The sequence below is a fragment of the Theropithecus gelada genome, chromosome 13, assembly GCF_003255815.1.
Source record: "Theropithecus gelada isolate Dixy chromosome 13, Tgel_1.0, whole genome shotgun sequence".
In the NCBI taxonomy this organism is placed as follows: domain Eukaryota; kingdom Metazoa; phylum Chordata; class Mammalia; order Primates; family Cercopithecidae; genus Theropithecus; species Theropithecus gelada.
The window spans coordinates 51,202,664-51,213,519 of NC_037681.1; the positions used below are offsets into that span (position 1 = coordinate 51,202,664).

The 10,856-nt window shown below is 47.6% G+C and overlaps 1 protein-coding gene across 1 annotated transcript in view; it reads right to left on the reverse strand.

Annotated features, from left to right (window-relative positions):
* The window catches only part of LOC112604483 (calpain-13), a 58,725-nt gene extending 50,303 nt beyond the window's left edge, over positions 1-8,422 (reverse strand). Inside the window, exon 1 of the mRNA XM_025353517.1 lies at positions 8,261-8,422. The gene's annotated coding sequence lies outside the window, so the exon portion shown is untranslated. The remainder of the gene's footprint in view (positions 1-8,260) is intronic.
* Between the last annotated feature and the right edge of the window lie 2,434 nt (positions 8,423-10,856).

Consider the following 10,856-nt stretch of genomic DNA (forward strand, 5'->3'; position numbering starts at 1 on the left):
GGGGTCTGCGCACTTGTGTGTGTATGTGTGTGTTTAATTACACTGTTTAACACATCGAGAATAATTTAGCTACCCGAGTGGAGAAAATAGGCACTTAACTGCTCTCTGGTGGGAAAAAGATGTGCAAACCACTTTCAGTTATATACCTTCTTGGCGTACCTCAGGGCTTTGAGGAGAGAGAGGGAGACAGAGAGAGTGAAGCAGAGAGAGAGAAGAGAGCAAGGGAAGGGGGTAGAAGGAAGGAAGACAGAGAGGGGAAAAGGAAGGAGGAAGAAGAGAGGGGGGTGGGAGAGAGAGGGAAGAAGACAGAATTTTGTGTGGATACAAATCTACAGCAAGTTGGGAGAACATGTGACTACTTCTCAGAGAGCTTATATGAGATGGTGTAAGTGTGAGAATGAGCTTAAACATCGGGTTTGAAAATGGAACTTAACTGCCAGACCAGTGCTGTCCCTGAGCCACTCTGTACTTCAGAATCATCTCAGCAAGTTTCTTCCATGCATGTGTGGCCTGAAGACCACGGTGGGATTAGTGGCCCCCAGAAAGGCGGACCTCAGAGGAAGACTATGCAGGGCTCACTTTGCAGAAGGGGAAAGTGGGGCTCAAGGTGAAACAGGAGAAGTTTGGGCAGCGCTTGGGCTTGACTCCTGTCCCGCCCCCAGCTTCAAAGCTGGGGTGATCTGGCCTGTGAGCAAAGCATGCCTCTGTCCCTGCCAAAGGCATCCTACTTTGTGCCTAATCAGGGCTGAGAGGCGCACGGGCAAGCTAGTGTTTCTCATCCTCTGAGATAACCTCTAATCCACCAAGGGCCAGGAAAGAGGCTATGAAATGAAATGAAAGAAGCCTCTCTCGTGTCTTCAGATGTAGAAAGCTACATAGACCTGGAACAGGTGCCAGAAAGTAAGTGCTCAGAATAGACCTCTCTATTGCGTGCCAGTGACTCTGGGTTCAGCACTGGAGCTGACTGCCAAGGAGATCATCAGCTTGGCACAAGAGAGGCAGAAAGCAGAAGCGACTTTCTGAGGTTCCATAGGCAAGGCAACCCCAGCCTCTTCTCTCCCTACTGCCCTTGCTGTGCGGACCCAGCCTCTTCCTGAATCATAGCACAAGGGAGCTTGGAAAGCTCTGCTGATGGGCCCTTCTCAGGAGACCCTGGAGGTAACCAAGAGAAGGTTTGCCTGACAGAAAGGATCTGTGTAGCTCCACTAAACTCTATGGGCCTTGGGCACGTTGCTCCCTCCCCTAGCCTCGGTCTCCTCACTTGGAACACTAAGAAGGTTGGTCCCACTCTTCTAAGTGCTTTTCCGCTGTAACATTCTATATTTCTGGAACTGAGATGACAGGTTTTATGTAGCCTCAATGATACTGTTAGACAATAAAATGGGAACCCACAGAATGTATTATTCCTTTCAATTAAGTTTAGGTTTGTGCCAACACACACAAAAAACAAACTTGTATTGGCATGGAAATCTCCTCCTTTCCCCTCCCTAGAGGTATTTGATAGGTGTCATTCAATTATGATAGGGTTGAGTAGACTCAACTATAGTCTAAGGACGAGGTAGAGCATTCTTTTTTCTGGGAACTAAAACTATATGAGTCTCAGAAACACTGTGTAATATTTCATCTGTGCTTAGATTTCTCGGCACGTTTTTTTTCTTTTTTCATCCTTGAAGAAGAGATGCACTTCTCATTTAGCTAATTCAAATTTTTTCTGAAACAAATACCAATTTGGTGGACTTAGGAGGTTGGGGCCTGCCATGTACCAAGTTAAAATGCAGGGTCTTGAGAGCCGCTGTTTCAGACCAGTACTCCCCAGGCAGACCCTCGGCTCCGGGCCTGCTCACTTCCCAAAGGCTTGAACTGCAGAAGGCTAGGTTTGAGGTCTTTTTCCTTTCTTTTTTTCAAGGTTCTTTGGAAGCTGAGGCCACACTTATATAATCCGTTTAGTCTTAAAGGATTTCCCTGGGCCTATCTCCTTAGGCTTTTTCATTTAAATGGACAAAGAGAAACAGAAAATGGATGAGTGCCGGGCATGGGGGCTCACGACTGTAATCCCAGCACTTTGGGAGGGTGAGGCGGGTGGATCACGAAGTTAGGAGTTTTGAGACCAACCTTACCAACATGGTAAAACCCTAAAAATACAAAAACTAGCTGGGCATGGTAATGCGCACCTGTAATCCCAGCTACTCAGGAGGCAGAGGTTGGAGTAAACCAAGATCATGACATTGCATTCCAGCCTGGGTGACAGAGGGAGACTCCGTCTCAAAAAATAAATAAATAAAATAAAAAATAAAATAAAATAAAAAGAAAATGAACGAGGCAGAGGCCAAGACAGAGCAACCGCACAAAGAGAAAGCCAAAGACTGGCTGGGTGACAGAAAGGAAGCCAGGGACAGCCAATCAGCAGGGATGGAGACTGAGGAAGAGAGTGGGAGGAATGAGATGGCCCAGACGCAGAGAGGACAAAGTCCACCAGGAGAAGGGATTCTCACACCAGCCCAGCATCAACGGCGCCAGAATTGTGTCCATATATCGCCCTGTTTTCTTATCCTTCAAGATGTGAATTCTTAAGGCATGGCTGGAAAACAAGGAATGCAGATGCTGTGACTCTCGGATGGAGCTTTTTAAAGACCACTGCCCCTCTGCTGCCTCTAGCCACAACACAGTAGAGAGAGAAAGGACAGTGGAGCCAGCTGTTGGACCCCTGGCCCGGATACCTGGGCATCCCAGTCTGTGCCTGGTCATTCTGGGTCTCTCAGGCCTGACCTGTGGAGGCCGCAGAGGCGAGTGGGCTGAGCCCTGGAATGGGAGCTCTGGTGGAGGGGTGGCAGGGGGTTGGAGACAGATCCAGTAGTACCAGTGACCAAGCACGTTGGCTAAAGGAGCCATTCCTTTTTCAGACCTGGTGCTCAGAGACACACGACGAAGGTCCCCATGGAGGCCCAGGCCAACCTTCTTGTTCTGGAGCAAGCTTCCATCCAAGCAGGTGGGGTCCCATCTCTGGGGTCAGGGTGTGGACCAGTGGGAGGAGAAATGTTTTTCAAAAATAAGAGCTTTCTATATTAAATATGTTAAAAGGCAACAAGAAAAAGAAGGAGCTTAGAATGTGTATGTGCATGCATGTGTGTGTGTGTGTGTGTGTGTGTGTAAATGCAAATGTAAACATGTCTAAGTGAGTGAGTGAAGCAGAGAAAGGCAGGCTGGGGAGGGTGGTGGTTAGGCCCCTGAGGTTTCCCTTGTTCCTTCTGTCATTCTTTCCTTCTCCAGCCCTAAGAAACGGGGAGAGCCAGAGCTTCTGAAGGCAAGGGCTGAAGGCAAGAAGGAAAGACAGAGGAAAGAGAGAGGAGCAGAAACGACCTAAAAACCAGCTCGTGCAGGGCCCACTGAGGAGATGGTGGGAAGGATAGGACCTGGGGCAGGGGGTACAGGCCTGGGAGCCTCTGCCTGAGAAGAGAGGGAGACGCAGTCCCGGGAGACCTCCGCCCCTCTTGCTGTCTGGCCTATGTTCCAGAACAGGCAGGGAGCTGTGGGGAATCCCCATGCCCACCTAGGGAAGATGACCTGGCTGAGGAGGAAGACAGTTTGAGGACAGGTCTGAGGGGATGGTAGCACTGGCTCAGGACAGCCCCTGGGTTGACAGAACATGCTTGGGGTGGTCTTTTGGCTGGAGTCCCAGGAGCCAGCCCCTGCAGAAAGCCTCTGCCCTCATCTCCCCGCAGGGCCATGCCATCTGACAGTATCTTAAGTTCCTGCAAGAAAGCTAGAGCTTTCTGAGATGGGGCTTAATGGTATATGTAGTTCAGCTGGTTGACAGCCACATCTGGTTAAGGATTAGACTGGGGAGAAGAGAGAATGTTTGGCGAGGAGAATGGGGGCAAAGTTTCCTGTCATCTCTCCATCACCTCTCCGGCCTCAGGCCCTTGAGAACCAGTGGTCTCTAGTGGGCCACTGGGTGCATCTCCCGAAGGCAGGTGTGTGGTTCTGATGGAGACAGCGCCCCTCGTGCCTCTGGTCTGCAGGCTGGGACGGGGTCTGGCTCAGTTCTCTGAGCTGTGTGGGAGGTGCTGGTCAGACCCTGGTCCACAGGCATGGGAGGTGGACATGGCAGGGCTGTCCAGTGGAGATCAGAGGGCAGAGTGCTGCCTGAGGGACCATTATTTCAGAGGGAAAGGAAATAAACCTCCTGGCTACTCCCAGTTTTAAACATCCCTCAGGACTTACTTGGCTGAAGTGAGGATATTAACCCCCGAGTCCTGGCTGTCCTCCAGCCCAAGTCCTTAGAGGCAGCTCATCGCTCCGGCCACTACTGTGGGACATGGTACACGTCCCATCTCATGTCCAACTCACCAGAGAGGGTGGCAGTGGGCAAACCTCCACTTCATACCCCTACAACTTGTCTTAACAATTTGGATCTCTTTATTCGCTAGTCTATCTCTGAGGCAACGCAAGAGGTAGACGAGGTGACCTTTAGCTGCCTTTCAACATGAGTATTATGGATTACAAGAGGTTGGGACACCCCTTGGGGATCGCCTGGTTCACTCTTCATTATTGAGATGAGGAAACAAGGCTTGGCTGAGCTTTCCTGGTTGTTTCCTGGGAGAACGAGCTCTGCAGATTGGTAAAAGCTTCTCATGCACCACACAGCCTTCCTTATACTGCAGAGGTTTTTATTCAACAGGGTTTGTGCAAAGCAAAAGGTAGTGCATAGTGGAGAAGAGTCCCCTGATAATTCAGGAATCAAGAAAAAAGAGACTGAGCCCATGAACACATGGTCCAAAGCTGTGTTTTCAACTGGAGTTCAGTATGGGAAGTTCTGGTGCATTCAGTTCAACTGGTTCCTTTGTTTTGGCCTTCTCAGAGCCTTTTTTTTGAGACAGAGTCTCACTCTGTCACCCAGGCTGGAGTGCAGTGGCACGACCTCAGCTCACTGCAACCTCCACCTCCCTGGTTCAAGCAATTCCCCTGCCTCAGCCTCCCAAGTAGCTGGGATTACAGGTGCATGCCACCGTGCCCGGCTAATTTTTTTGTATTTTTAGTAGAGATGGCGTTTCACCATGTTGGCCAGACTGGCCTTGAACTCCCGACCTCAGGCAATCTGCCTGCCTTGGACTTACAAAGTCTGGGATTACAGGTGGGAACCGAGCCTTTTTAAGTAAATTGGAATCATAACTCTCTGAGGAGGGAAGAGCAGGAGGCAACATTCATCCAAATATTTGATCATAAATGCTTTATATCAAGGAGCCCCCAGCAACAGCCCCCAAAATTGGTGTTGTATGTAAACCATGCTTTAGGAAACACTTGTCCAAAAGCTAGAGTCCCAAAGGTGGTAGAAAATCAACACCTCCTCTTGATTCTGCTCTGATGTTTTCCATGGCTGTGGACTTCCTTGCTGTCTATCAGTGGCATGCTACACCATGGACAATTCTGAGAGAGTTAGGATGCCCTCAACCTGACTTCTTCCAAACACTGAGGAGAGATGGAATGGGCCAGCCTATCCAAGGTTCCCTTTATGGTTTTTCTCATGGGAGAAAGAGGTGACATCTAGGCAGGAACACTGGTGCCGTACACAGTGCTTGGCAGATATTAATGATAATTCAGTCTTTATTAAACCTTTCTTAGGTGCCATCTCAGGTTCTCTTAGCCTCAACCTGTCTCTAGGACTCTTGGTTCCTTTTTTACACCATCCAAGGAAGTGGCTCTTCTGACCACTTCTGGACTCAGATGAGGTGCCAAGCCTCTAGCAATTAGATCTAGTTTTCCCACTGGCTGCCATGGGGGTCAGAAGACACAAGCTGGAAGTGCAGGACAGTTAACTCCCCATAGGGCAAGCTTTGAACAATAATAGAAGACAGAGAGTGAGCCAACAGATAAATGTCCTCTTTACCCTTGCTCGGATGGACTGTTCCAAGGCACAATGCATCTGCAGTGCCAGTCCAGCGGGGTCCTGCTTTGGCCAAGTGGCTGGCCATGTCTCTTTGTGAAGAGAGGCCAGGTGGTGGCACATCATCCGTCACTGCTTCCCCCTTTCTCCTCTCATTTCCCACTTCCCTGATTCTCACTCCCCTGGTGTCTTACCTTAAGCGCTAAGTAGCACTTAAGCTTTGCCTCAGGCTTTGTTTTGTAGAGAACCCAGGCTAAAATAATGTCAACAATAATAACTAAAATGTCTTCAGCACTTGCCATGTGCTCAAGTACTGTTAAGTGCTTTCCATATACGATCTCATTTGATCCTTTCACTGATCTTTTGGGGTAGATTACTGTTGCTACCATGTTTTAGCGATGAGGAAACTGAGACCCCCCCAAGAGATTAAGGAGCATGCCCCAAATCACACAGCTCACCGTGTGGAAGTATCAGGCACAATGCTTGATATGGAGTGAGCCTCCGGGCCAGCAGGTTGGTGATTTTTGTTTGTTTGGTTGTTTGTTTGTTTTGAGACAAGGTCTTGCTCTGTCACTCAGGCTGGAGTGCAGTGGCATGATCGTAGCTCACTGAAGCCTCAACCTCCTAGGCTCAAGCGATCCTTTCACCTCAACCATGGCACCCCTCCCCCTGCCCCCAGTAGCTGAGACTACAGGTGTGCATCACCACATGTAGCTAATATTTTTTTCCCAGATCCCCAATTTTTAATTTATTTTTGTAGAGACAGGGTTTTGCCATGTTGCCCAGACTGGTCTTGAACTCCTGGGATCAAGCAATCTGTCCCCCTCGGCCTCCCAAAGTGTTGAGATTACAAGTGTGAGCCACAGTGCTTGGCCTTATGTGTGCATTTCTTCATAGCACCTTTTCTTCTAAGGTGTCCTTTCAAGACAGTAACTGAATACAACCAAATAACTAGGGGACAAGACAGGCACAGAACTCGAGCTCTGTCATGTGCATCTGGAATAAACTTTAGCAGCAAGTCACTCACCAGGTCCCTCACTTTTTCCATCTACAAATTGGGATAATGAACTTATGCTACATAAACCTTTTGCCTATTACACAGTTGGTAGATTATTACATTTCCATCAACCAATCTACTAATAAGTAAGCCTTCCTGCAGCTGTCACTCCTCCAAACTTCAAAACAACAATAACAACAAAAAACCCACAACACTTGTGTCAAGGTGGGTACAAAGGTGAGACAATTCAAGAGGATAATCTGACTGAAAGTCAAGTTAATGCCACTTGGGGGTAAACAAAGTTGTGCTTGTGATCCAGGACAAATGGGACAGTCGGTATAGTTCATGCCCCAACTATAACTATAGAGGGAAAATATCTGCACGTATTCTAATCTGGTTGACTTGGGTCCAAGCGGAGCAGCTGGAACTGTCTCCCTGAGAACAGCATCACATCTCAAAGATTACACAACTTTAGCAGTTATAGAGACACACACGTGTGACCATGACACCACTAGAGGCATGTAGGAACCTCCTGAATCTCTGAAGTTGTAATGATCCATCTTTTGTGATTAACCCAGAGTTGTCAACTTCATTCCTATAACTAATAAGCTAGATGATTAGAAAACAAAGGGCCCTTGGCCGGGCGCGGTGGCTCAAGCCTGTAATCCCAGCACTTTGGGAGGCCGAGACGGGCAGATCACGAGGTCAGGAGATCGAGACCATCCTGGCTGACACGGTGAAACCCCGTCTCTACTAAAAAAATACAAAAAACTAGCCGGGCGAGGTGGCGGGCGCCTGTAGTCCCAGCTACTCGGGAGGCTGAGGCAGGAGAATGGCGTGAACCCGGGAGGCGGAGTTTGCAGTGAGCTGAGATTCGGCCACTGCACTCCAGCCTGGGCGACAGAGCGAGACTCCGTCTGAAAAAAAAAAAAAAAAAAAAAAAAAAAGAAAACAAAGGGCCCAGGTCCCCTTCTTCCCTTTAGCAAATGTTTATTAAGTACCTACTATCTATCAGAAACTACACATCAGTGCGCAAAGAAGGCATCATTTCTGCCATCAATGTGTCCTTATGACAAACACAGCCCTCAGGGTCACAACTTAGAATGAGCAGAAATCAAAGGTGACAGAATGATTGAGAAATACTGTCTTTGCATGAACTATGCAAAGTTTGGATTAGCTTCTCTTAGAAAATCAACTCCCCCTTTGCCCCAGTGTTTCTTAAAGCATATCCTTTGGCCATTTGCATCAAAAACACCCAGTACCTTGGGAGGTGGGAACTCAGAACTGACATCATGAAGCTCTCTAGAAAATTGTACATGCTCACTAATGTTTAGAGGGCTGCCTTGGTCCACAGCTCTGGGAGATGACCACTCACATCTTACCTGTTTCCTAGACAGGTGCGTCTGATGGAGGAGGGGAGACAGGCAGGTTCCACAGGCTCTCGGGATAGAGAGTGGTGATGGAGACTGGCAGAGGAGAACATGGCCGGCCGGCTGGCCGTCTTGGAGAAAGAGCAGTGCTGGTGTCTGCTTGCTCCTGCCCTCAGGCTTTTCCTTATATGGGTGTACCAGGTAAAGGCAGGCTCCACCTTCGTTAAACAGTGACTTCAGCACTGGGCAGTGGCCTGCCACTTGGTGGAAAGAGAGAGGACATTGGCTGTAAACAGCAATAGCTTCCAGATCCGCCTCCCCAAGCCTATTTCTGCCTGATCCCACCTCACTTCCTGGGGCCCCTGAGCTGCCCATTTCTTGGCTCTTGTGGTTTTCTTGTTTCCAGATATTTAAGTTTCTTTATCTTTATTCTGCTTCAGGGAATTGGTGTTTTGTTTGGTTTTGTTTTACAAAACCCCTCTGCTGAGAAAAGACTGAGGGAAGCAACCTTCCTTCCGGCCTCATTCTCATATAGGGAAGTACAATTGCCATGTCTCCCGTGTCAAGAGTGGCCACTCCATGTCAATCACATCACATCTCTTTCTACTAGACAGACCATCTTCTTTCTACAAACACATCGTAGAACACGTTAACTCCTGGGCAAGGCGAGACCCAGGGAAGGTCTCTGCATCATCCCTGCTTACTGGATGGGGCAGAAAGAGATGAGGCGTGTAAAGTGCATGTTTCCTGTTCTCAAATCCAAGGGGCTGTTTGCTTTTCTGGCATCTTTAATTCCTTGATGTTCTTCCTCCCCATTCATAGGTGCTCTTTAGAAGCCAATTCCAGAACCCTGATGGCTAGCATACCTTATGCTACAGGCAATAACGATAAAATAGGTAAAGCAGGGAAACAATGTGGAAATTACCAAAAACTGATATGACTGGTCCATTCCCAAACTCTGATGAGTAGAAAGGGATATTTGGCATGTTGTACCTGAACGAGTTAGAGAAACGCTACACTTTGAGACGAATTTAAGAGTCCTTTATTAGCCGGCGATGGAGAGACGGCTAACACTCAAAATTCTCTCCGCCTGGAGGAAGGGGCTTGATTTTCTTTTATACTTCGGCTTAGGAAGCGGAGGGGAGCTCAGTTGCAACAATTCTACAGAAGTAAAAACATGTAAACAGTTAAAAAGACAAATGATTACAGAGAAACAAACAATTTCCACGTGCAGGGGCTCTAAATCTTTCATAAGATGTTACGTATGTGGGCTCTGCCGGACACAAACTCAAGGCTTTATGGTGTTATCTCTTGAGCAAAATCTTGGGAACTTTGTACATTGCTTGCTTCAGTATCTTATCAGTTAATTTGACTCTGATATGTTGAGAGTCTGCTTACACAAGTTAACTCCTTGAGGAAGGGGGTGGGTAAGGAGTCCCTGAAGCCTTGCAAATGACGGAGCTTAATGGAGTTGGTCTGGCTTTCTCAGCTAAGGGAGAGCTTATTCATGTGGAAATAAGGCTAGGTGATTAAGCGAGAAAAGGAGAGTCTAAAAACAAAGTTAGTAAGAAAAACAAGGGTAGGTATTACAGGCATATGAATGAAAAATCTGAGAAGCTGGAAAGTACGGAAGTCAGTTTTAACCCCAGTGTTGCAACTTTTGGCTATGTGACCTAGTCAAGTCTATTTCCCTCCAAGGCTTAGTCTACTAATCCATGAACTGAGGAGTATGATGCTTGCCCTGTCTGCCTTGTGTTTGTTTAGTGGGATGCCTGCACCCCAGCGGACACCTTCTATTAGAACTTTCACTATAAATACAGTAAACAACACACACACACACAATTGTATAAATATAATCAGAGAATAAATATGCAGATACTTGTGGTGCATGTTCAAAATGATTTTACTAATAGGGTATGCAATGAAAAATGTTGGAAAGTCATAGTTTCAGAAAAAAATGGAGAGAAAATGCTTCAGGAAGCCCTACCCACAAGGATGTATCACAAGACAGTATCTCAAGAAAAATAATTGGGAGTTTTCTTGCTTATTGATGATGGTTTTGTCATCTCCCATCTCTAAAAAGATATTTTTCCCCCTGAGAGTGGGAGCTGTTATCCCCAGAGCAGTCTTTGGGAGTATTGAGTTAAAAAAGGAAACAGCTCCCGATGGAGTGTTCTAGGTGCGAAGAAACAAGCAGCTCTGGGTGATAATTGTGCCGGAAGAATGGCTTAGGTGAGGGACCCTGTCAAGAACACCTGTTCACAAATCCCAGGGGCTGTTTTCTTTTCTGGCATCTTTGATTCTTTGGTGTTCTTCCTCCCATTTATAGGTGCTCTTTAGAAGCCAACTCTCAGTGATTTGTGTTTTCCAGAGAATTCCAGCCAAGGGCTATAAACTGGGCAACACCTAACAGTAAGTTCTTAGCTGGAATTGCTCCACCTCTGCAGACCATGTGGCATGCCCCTTAAATCCTTCCAATGCCTTTCTGGCATTCCCTGCTGAGCACTGCATAGCTGCCCTGAGATGTAGCCCTTTGGGGCATGCATCCTTTACTGTATATTATGGCCTCTGTGTCACGGAGCCCCACTGGGGCCTCCCCTGCCACTAC